Raw genomic sequence first — 11,096 nt, 5'->3', positions numbered from 1 at the left:
TTACTTTGCTAGCAAAAAAATCACAAATAACGTCAATTTTGACACCTTTAACTTCATTTTTCTCAAAAACCTGACGTGATAGAGCAATTCTGCCGCCGCGGCCGGATTCGGATTCAGCGCGAAAAATTACGTAAGAAAACATAGTTAAATCCCAATCAACTTTCAACGCCTCCAATTTTGCAGGCCTGTGTATATAATAAAACGTCAAAACAAAAAGTTATGACAGAAACTCCTGTTGAAGATGTTAAAAAGTCGTGGTTTTTGGTCCCTTTTGTGTCGAAAATTTCGGAGAAATTTAAGAATATCACGAAGAATCCCAATGTGAGCATGGCTTTTTTCAGTCTTAACAAGCTTAATTTTTCATTAAAACACATAAAGATCCGTTACAGAACATGGCAAGGAAGAATGTAGTTTATAAAATTAATTGCAATAATTGTGATGATTCGTATGTTGGCCAGACAAAGCGTAAGTTAAAAACGAGAATCACAGAACATCGAAATGATATCAGGAAAAGCAATAACAATTATTCAGTTATCAGACACAGACAGAACACAGATTGGAGCATGGCCACGATTTTGATTGGGAGAACACTGAGATTATCGATAGTGAGCGATTTTTATATAGACGACGTATTTCTGAAATGCTACACATTAAATTGCAAAAAAATGGTTTAAATCTGCAGTCTGACATTAAATTTCTACATCACGCGTACATTTCAATTCTTGACAATTTACATTGATTCAATGATATGTTGCAATAAGTCGTATCTCTATGCTTATAATGTCGTGTAGTATCGTCTTTGTTGTTTATCGTTTATGCTCATAGTCACATGAAAACAGATGTTTAAGTTAAATCTTTGACAGTTACTCATTTGATTGCTGACTATCGTTTTGCTGACAAGCATAAGTTATTACTAATTATGGATGCCGAGATACAGCGAAATTATTTTTATTTTATTTTTAAGTGATTATGTTCACGGTTTGATAGGTGAGTGATCATTCTAAAGTCATTATTTTATTTTTTCTTTAATAACTTAATAATGTTTGGATTATTTATATAGAATCCACTTTCAATTTATTTGGTCGCCTGATTTGTTAACCTGGTGTCTACATAAATGAAGCGGAATGATTTGGCACTCTCCTATCAAATCAACTAAGAATTTGATTGTAAATGGATCAGATACATTGAGGATGGCTCGAATGTAAGCCGAAATCGTCTGATTTTTTCGTACTTAATAAATCTTTTGTTCGCACGAATTACAGCGATATAACTCTTAGTAGCCTGTTCTCTGTTTATATTTTTGACTTTTTCGAGAGTTTGTTTGTATTTCTTATATTGAAATAATTTTTCTAAGCACAGATTTAGTAATGAATATATATTTAGTTCTACTTGTAGAATTATTATGCCGTAAAAATATTGAAGTACAAAATTATCAAAATCAAATAATCAGATATTATTGAGAATAACAAATACTAAAATATGATAGAAATTTTTATAATATCGTTAATATTATATATTATATCAAATGTAAATATATTAGGAAAAATAAAAAATTATATATATATTTTGCTACTGTTTTATAAATAAAAGTTTTATAGATATGCGAATATATAAAAAAAACAAGATTCTTTTAATTTATCAAAAGTACAAATAATAAGATAGAAAAATCACGTTTCAATATCATCTATTTAATCATTTAATAACTAATTTAATTTTAATAATAATAATTCTATATATTATAACAAAAGAGTATTGATAAAAATTGCGTTTGTATAATTCAAAGATTTTTTATAAATAAATTTCAAGCATGGAATGTAATATTTGATTGTTAAGATAAAAGAAGAAAAGATTGTCAAGAACTAGATTAATTTCTTGTTTGAATCATCATCTATGTGGATACAACCAGGCTAGAGCTCTTTGTAAACATATCTGAATGAGAAAGTTCTACCAGCTTTATGCGTTCCATTCTCAATGAGGAAAGTTTAATTCTGCGATACGATGGATGTCAGTGGAGAACTATCCATTTGAAGTTTTTTGCTTTAAATTTTATTATAATCGTTTTTATTATGGAAATGCACCTTTCGCAAGTAAAAGCGCCCGAAAAACAAATTCAATTTTTTTATATATTTGTAAAATAAAAAAATATAATCTGTGAAATAAATTTATTTTCCATTAACTTACAAAGCTTTTATAATTGTTATTAGGTATGCAGAAATTTTAGTTTTTTTTCAACGTTCTGGTATAATTATTTTAAATTCAAATAATTTATCGTCTTTTCATATATTTGTAAGAATAATATCGAATTATTTAAAAAGAATATTTCATGATGCACATAATCTTATGAAAAAGCTTTGTATTCAATTACGTTCAGTCTTCCAGCAGGAAAAAAACGCTGCTAAAGTATGTAAATCAATCTGCTTTGTTCTTGGCAAGAATATTGTGTCTCACAATATATGCAAATGTTGATTTCGTCATTTTAAAGACAGTAATTTTGACGTAAAGGTTTTTTTGTATATGAGATGAAATATATAATAAAATATGTCCTTCATCAGCAACCTCTTAAATGAAAGTATTAATGCCAAACGCTATTGTCGTCAATTAAATGTTTTAGCTAAAAAAACAGAAAAAAATTACTTATATTGCATAATAAATAAAAAAAAAATTTAGTTTAAAAAACTAAAATTTTTTTTGCGTACCTCTAATATTTTATAAATATGGATTTGAGATAGTGAAAGGAAGTTCTTCAATTTTCTTAATACGAATGAGTTTACGAATATAATAATAGGTCAAATAAAAAAATGTATTAGTTGAGATTCTCTCGTGTAAATATTAATTCTCTATTTTTTATGTATATATTACTTATGTATTACTTATTTAGCTATAAGAAACGTAGATATATTATGGATATAAACTTGATTTCCTGAGGGCTGCACCCTCTTTTTTGCTATGGTGAAAACAAATAAAGAGAGAAAGAGAGAAGTAGATAAAAGAATTAAGTAAAGAATAGAATGTTGCAAAGAATAAAATTTCTGAAATATTTCAAAACTTTATTTTTATTATTAACTATTGTGTGATTATATCCCGTTGAATAACGTAGTTTTTTTAAATCCACTTTTATAAAAAATGGATTTAGAAAAAAGAAACAAACTTAAGAATGTAACATGGTGGAAACTTAAATTAGATTAAACTTGATATTTTTATAGATTTAACAGTGCGTTTGTAAAATTCTTATCTTCGATATTAAATGTTTTAATAATACCATTTTTAAGTCAAAATTATGTATTAAAGTAAATTCATTTGAATTGAAGTAAGAAATTGGATTTCCTATCTCTTCAAGTTTGGTTTGCAAAGGACTATCCATCTTTATAGTCGCTCATAACTTCGCAGAAACTATTGACGCTTTGATATCTTTACTAAAGAAAAATTGACTTTAAATTACACAAGAAGTTCATCTTTGATATTCTGAAGTACCTTACAGTACGATGCACATTCTGCATATTTAATAATATGATTTAATCAATACAAAATATCAACTAGTTTCCGTTAGTTATGCTAACGATGATTATGTAAATGTGACGCAATAAAATGGAATACCGGTGACCTGGAAGGAATTCAGTATGTGATTGTGAGATAAGCGGCTCTTTTGTTACACTTTCCGATATATCTAGAATTTAAATGGTGTATAGGAGTATGTTAGAAAGCTGGTCAAGTACCTTGTATCTCTTCAGGTGCATTAGCGAGCTGCCTGAAAGGTCGCAATAAATTATGTGATAACCGGTGCACTCTCCCTCTCATGCACACTCTCTCCTTTTTGTATCTGCACTTTGCCGTCGTTTCCATTTTCCACACTCCCGTTTCACATTGTTATGTTCCTGCCGTTCTTGTTACAACGGCATAATTTAAAGGGCAAATTTCCGTTTTGTTATTATTTCAACAGGCTTGAACGGGGGAAATCGATAAATTCCCCCGCTTGGCATCTTTGCTCGGAATCTCGTAGCATTAACCGGAGATTAACATTACCACTATTTACACGGTTAACGCTAACGCGGAGAATGAACGGTAAACGACGGGAAATTGATGAGAAGTTCTCTGAAGAAATTTATCACAATATATCAGAATAATATTTGAAAATCAAATAATAGAAAATTTGATTGCTTACGGAATGATGTACCATACAATGATGCTCAGAAAGAATTTAAAAAATTCAAATAATATCTGTGCTGTAAATAGGCAATTGGTTATTGAAATATTTTATTATCTCTCAAATTCGTTTAAAAGAAAGAAGTGTTATTCTAATTTCTTTAAAATGATCGGACGAGTTTGAGGGAGTATGCGTAAGTGCGGCAAGAGGATTGTATAGGTTTTACCACGACAAGACGATAACGACGCTTAATTGCATAAAGCAATATAAAAGAATAATAAAAGTGTCTGTAGGGAAAGAAGAGGGGAAGAGAGGAGCATTTGTCGTCGGATGCTTTCACTTACCGCTTGCCACTCAACGCAATTTTCTTGTCAGCAAATTTCCCCTTACCTCTCGTTAAACGAGAGCAACGTCTCTAACAGCAAAGTTTTCTTCGGTTATTTAGGTGCCAATTACAATAATCGGCTAATATTTCCTTTCCTATAAGAAGGATGGAAAATAAATTAAAAATCTTGAAATTTAGATAAATACACCATGTTTGTGCTCAATTTTCGAAGTATTCCCGAAACGCCACAAATTTTTAAATAATTTACTCGTTCCCAGTAAATCAAAATTTACAAAAAATATTGTTCTTTTTATTTACACATTTTTGGGCAGAATTTTTTTTTAACATCCTACTTTACTTGATACATCTTAGATGTGTTTATTAAAAAAATATGATTTTTTTATAATAAATTATAACAGAATGTTTTTGAATTACACACACACACAAAACAATTAGTTGAATTAAACAGAACAAACTTATGTCCATTTCCATCAAAGTAGATTAACTTTAATCTCGGTTCAACTTACTCTTCGTTTTTTTCTAATCTTTAGAATTGAAAAAAGACGAAGAGTAAATTGAACCGAGATTAAGTTTAATCTACATTAGTGGAAACGGGCATTAGTCATATTCATATATTTATACTTATATATAACCATATAAGATCAGGAAAAACGTCGGCCTCCGTGGCGCAATCGGCTAGCGCGTTCGGCTGTTAACCGAAAGGTTGGTGGTTCGAGTCCACCCGGGGGCGTATTTTTTTTATATACATATATACAATATAAATCTATATTGTAGCTATAGAAGTATCGAAAATCTACATTATATTCATATAACAACCTTTTTTATAATAACTTTTTTAAACTATTTGCAAAAATGTTTACATTCCATATGTATAATACATATATTTATTTGAGTATAGAATATTTTTAGGATTGTAAACATTTTTTTATATGAACTGTTATAATTTTCGTGCGCGCGTAACAGTAATAAATATCATCCTAATACGTATCATTATATTTCTACTTTATAACAAAATATAAATGGTAAATATATTTTTTATGTAATCCATCCTACAAAATTTTTTCGTGCTCAACAGTTGAAAGGGTTAAATGTCGTTAAACCGTGTTGCTGTCACAATAACTGATATGGAACGATTCGAATAGGTTTACGGATACGTCCACGTGTCGCGGAACGGGTGGTCACTGACATAAAACTCACTGGAAAATCTCTTGTCATGTATCCCGCTACGACCCGTTATTGAAGAATTAAAACCGTAAAGAATCTTTAGTGTTCCTTTGATCTGGTGGATTTATAAAAAGCCGCGAACGCGCGCGCGCGCGCGCGCACGAGGTTCGCAGCCGCGATCTAATAAATATTAAATATCGGCCTCCGCCGGCTGCTCATCGCGCATTAATAAATTTCAAATTATATCGACATGCGCGACAAATTTTGCTCATGTATTCATCATTGATACATGTTTTAGAGAGTCATTAATAATAGAGAGATAGGTAATTGAGAACAATCCTATCGTTATCTTAATGTTGTAATTTTGTAATCGTGGTCGTTTCTGTTATTTGATTTGAATAACACAATAACGAAGTTATTACGATTCTTTGTGTCGGATGTTACGATGGAAATAGGCTTAAAAATTAATATTAAATTTTTCGTGCTATAATACAGGCATCGATGTATATGTACTTATTTTTGTATATATACATAATCATGGGATAACGCAATTTGCCATTAAATTATATCACGAGGAAATTAATAAATAGAAACAGCCAGGCTATTTTCATTTTCATCTCTTCTATCATCGAACAACATTTGCGCCTAAAAATATGCACAATTGACATTTAAGAGTCCAAGCATATGTTGCAAAATAAATACGCTAAACAAACCGGCTTGATGTGAACAAAATGTGAGGAACCAGAAAATTACGTAACGTTTATCTTTGTAGTTTAACAGACAATGTTTGAATAAAGCATTGAAACAGATGTACTTTCGGTGAATTTCAATTTTGATATTGTAGACACGCGAAATGGATCTCAATATTTATTTATGGCAATGAAAATAGGATAGTTTCAGTCACATATTTTTTTATATCGACAAAATATTAGGAAGTATATATATATATATATATATCATATTATAGACAGGAAAGTAAGTAATGTCGTTATTTGTTACTTTTTATAATAATAATTTGGTAATAACGTTGCAATTTTATGACAGTAACAGTAAGTAACTAAATGAATCTTAGTTTTTCACAATAAATTCTTTACGTTTGAGATGCTTATTAGCATCAGTATTATTAAATTACTTGTCAATTTTATTTGTAATATTATACGTACTTCAGTTTACGATGTGTTTTAATACCAACAAATAATTAATGTGTAATTTGTATAAATGAAATTTGTAAAAATCGTGCAAAAAGTATTAGACAAGACGTACATACTTTGATCGAATAAGGCTTTCTCTGATTATTTATATTGTTCACATATCGCTCGAACTCACTAATTATTATTATATATATAGATATTCATACACTTATGTTGATTTAATATAAGTCAAAAATTAAATTTGTTAGATTACAGATAGAAACAATTTCCAGTTTTAGCAATACAGATAATTTGCTAGCATTTTTGCATAAATTCACATCATAGAAATCGACTTTTTTAATCATTTTTACATAGATACATATATTGAGATAAAATTCGCGAAAAGTAAATACTTTACGAGACATTTATTTCATATCGTGAATATATTACCTATATTCTGTTAAAATATGGAGCGCACATGAGTACATGTCCTTGTCCTAATATTTTTTACATATGAAAGTTCTTTTTACTTTTTTGTTCATCAGAATATTTCCATGTGTTTCAAATATGTTAATAATTATGAAATATTCTATTTATTACCGTAGATTAAACTTGTCGAAATTGTACTAGTTTCACTGGTTAGCAGGGAATATAAATTTTCATAAAGTTTCTCATAAAGTAAACTCCAAAAGAATCAATCCTAAACTTGTAAAAGGAAATGAGACATTTTGTAAGCGCACATAATTGATAATAATCAACAATTTTTTGTACTCGTTATAGACCTAAATATGTGTTTATATCCAAATAAAAATTATGATCGATATCGGTGAACTCAATCTCAACTCTTTACATTGAGATTCGCAGTGACATTAAAATGCAACGAATGCAAACATTCACGATAGAAGCTGAGTTCAGAGTGACCCGGACGAAATAATATTCATGAAAATTTTTGCCCGTATAACTTGCCGAAGAACGTGATCCTCAAATCCAAATATCCAGAAATAATATTCAAAAATACAAAAATGCGAGTTTGACGTATGATCTGACAATAATAAAAATAGAGACAAGCTCTTATCAAAGATACGAGTCTAAAAACGTCGGTACTACTGGTTTAATCACTCTAACAGTGCATTATTCTTATGCGGATATTTGTCTTATAAAATATCTTACAAGTCCAAATCATTTATTATTTTTTTATGCGAACAGTTTTATTTTATATAATAAATAATTAAGAAAAAATTAATATACTAAATTAAGAAAAAGATATATCTTATAAAAATTAAATTAAAAATTTTCAAGATAATTATTAAATTAGATGACGAAGTATTACTTTAAAGGTCCCGTCGAAACTTTTGTTTATATAGACTTTAATACATATACGAAAGTTAAAGTAATAGTGACGGAAGTACATCTTTAGATTCGCTCGACTATAATACCTTCTCGATGTTAAGCTTGTATCGGACCGCATATTATTTATATATATGTATACAACAAGCTCTTGAGCTTCTTGTCAATTTGCGTCGTTGGCACTGGCTTATATCACGATCCGTTTACGATCATTTATCGGCGCTGACGTCGACATGGAACTTAAGGCACTTAGGACAAATCGTGATCTACGAGCGAACCATGAGGGGCACGGCTCCGAGGGAGCGGCTCAACTTGCTCAAGACACTTCGAGATAGCCCCCGTTCAAAGTGCCGTCACTAATTAAGAAATACTTCCCTTGACGCCTACCTTAACAGCTCAGACGCGCCTGATTCTGACCCACACTCTCGCATGGCCGATCAGCAACATTCATCTACTTATATCTTGAAAAAAAAAAGTGAAGTTGTTTGCGTTTTTCAACATCTTAAATCCGTATCGAGACTGAGATTAGAATTTAACCAACCAAAGCAAAGTTTTAAACCTTAATGTTGATTTCCTTTTTTCTGATTAGTTAAATTCCAATCCAATCTCAATCTGATACGAGCATTATGCATGAAATACTCCGATTACTATTTAAAATAAAATAAAAATCATTTTTCTAATAAAGAAATTTACAGCACAGCATTAACTACAATTTTGCAATAATATTTTACAACAGTAAAAATTGATTTATGCAACATAAATCCAATCCTCTAATACGTTACTATAACTTTTCTTTTAATGTATGATTAATATGATATTTCTGCACATTAATAATGTTGACTGAAACAAGCATAATGTATATCAAAAAGGCGATCTATATCATTTTGCAAGGAAAAATTTTGTTTCACAGAGACACCTTAATTTCTTGTTTATATGACATATTATGAATGTTTTTGCAATGAAACGACTTTTACAAACTTATATCCTACTCGAATCGTATCTTGGGTCTAAGTTAAACTTTGAATTAAAATCTAAAAATTAAATGTAAGACGGCAGATCAAATTTATTGAGCAATCGCTCTTTTATGTGCGCATCGAATATATTTTCAAGTAAATACGAATCCATGAAAGTTGGATTAAACCGTTCCCGGAAAGCGATCCAAATTACATTTGAAAAAACCTTAGATTTAAACAGCGGCAATTCTTTCTCATAAAATTAGTGGATATGTGTGTGTTTTCGGGATTAATTAATAACTTTGACTAAATATTGTAATGTACTATTCACACAAATGGCAATTGCGTAAGCAATACAAATGGCCACTTAAAAAATTAATCTAAAGGATTAATTAAAGAATTAACATTCGTAACTTTAAAATTTGTAATGCTTAGAGAAAAGTTAAATAAAGTTGAATATTATTTATCAATTAGTTTTCAATTATTCGATTTACCAAATAGTTTCCAATTATATTTAGTTAAATATAAAGATCTTTTAAGTTGCTGTATACGAATTTAATATCAAAATTAATAAATTCATAAAAGACGCCCTTATAAAAATTTTTCACCGTTTTTAGCCCGTTTTTAGCCCGCGCGAACGGTTAATTTGAGTGGTGAAAACGTGCATTTTACTCAGTGAGTATGACTCCGTTTTTAGGTCGCAAACAAGAACTTTTCCATAAAAATGAGTGGTTAAAACGGATTGCACTCATGCAGGACACGAGTATATCTGAGTGGTAAAAACGTATACATAATGAGTATTTTTGAGTGGTAAAAACGTAAATTTGAGTGAAAAAATTTATATCAGTGCAAAATATTCATTTAGCAATCGTCACATTGCACGTTTTCACCACTCGAAATTACTCGTCGTAAGGCATAACCGATAGCACGAGAAAATCAGCTCCTGTCGAGATTCGAACCGAGGCCTGGTCTCCAAGTCTGCTCTACGAGACTGCCACTTTTCCACTGAGCCACACAACTCCTATGTCGACATTCGCTTACTTATGTACCTCTTATATGAAAGATTATAATTATTATACAGTACACGAGTACACTATTAGAAATGTAACCACGAGCTTCCTTTACATGTAAATGAAGCTTGTGGTTATGAACGAAATTAAAAGTAATAAATGATTTAACTGAAAATTAAGTTACAGTAGTTACTATGTAATGAACGTGCACATTAAATTTATAAAACTTAATGTGCTTTTAATAAAATTTTATGAAAAGTACATTAAATTTCATAAATTTTCGTAAAATTAAATTTTTATTTTCGTGACATTAAATTTTATGTATGTGTACGCAAATATACTTTTTAATTATAAATACATTAAATTTGATGTAATGTCATGAAATTAATTTCAAATTGTGTAACTTAAAATGTAATAAAATTTAAGAACATTTCTAACAGTGTAATTATATTTAATACATTGTGTATGAGTTATATACATATATGTAATGTTATATATATCCAGATATATATAAACACACACACACACACACCTCAAAAAGACATTAGACATTAACATTTTACATATTTCAATTTTGAATGATTAACCAATTGATTTAATTCATTATTCTGTGCATAAAAATATTGAAGTACAACTGTTAAAAATAGTTCATGAAACATTTATATCTGAATAAACTGTAATATATCTCATAAACTAGTAATATTTTGACAAGTCTATCTTAATACTTTTGCATGCAGATTAGGGGAAGATCATTTCAAATTAAACAATTTTTTTCTAAATATATTTTATATTTAATGTGATTACCCTAATCCCAAAAATAATTAAGGGACGTGATAGATTAAACTAGAACTCTGATGTGTATGCACACACACACAAACACGTGCGCGCGCGTGAATATATTACAGTTACATATAACCATTGATAAATTAATTGTCAAAATAAAAATAAAATTCATACAATAATAATTCATTATTATTACTAATTTATTAATATACATATATATGT

General features: G+C 29.4%; 1 non-coding gene across 1 annotated transcript; it reads left to right on the top strand.

Moving 5' to 3' along the window:
* The first annotated feature begins 5,143 nt into the window (after positions 1-5,143).
* Positions 5,144-5,217, top strand: TRNAN-GUU (transfer RNA asparagine (anticodon GUU)). The gene has a single exon. It is a non-coding gene; the product is annotated as a tRNA-Asn (tRNA).
* Positions 5,218-11,096: the final 5,879 nt, after the last annotated feature.

This window comes from Trachymyrmex cornetzi, unplaced genomic scaffold (assembly GCF_001594075.2).
Source record: "Trachymyrmex cornetzi isolate Tcor2-1 unplaced genomic scaffold, Tcor1.1 scaffold585, whole genome shotgun sequence".
NCBI classification, from domain to species: Eukaryota; Metazoa; Arthropoda; class Insecta; order Hymenoptera; family Formicidae; genus Trachymyrmex; species Trachymyrmex cornetzi.
This window is presented reverse-complemented; position numbering and strand designations above follow the sequence as displayed.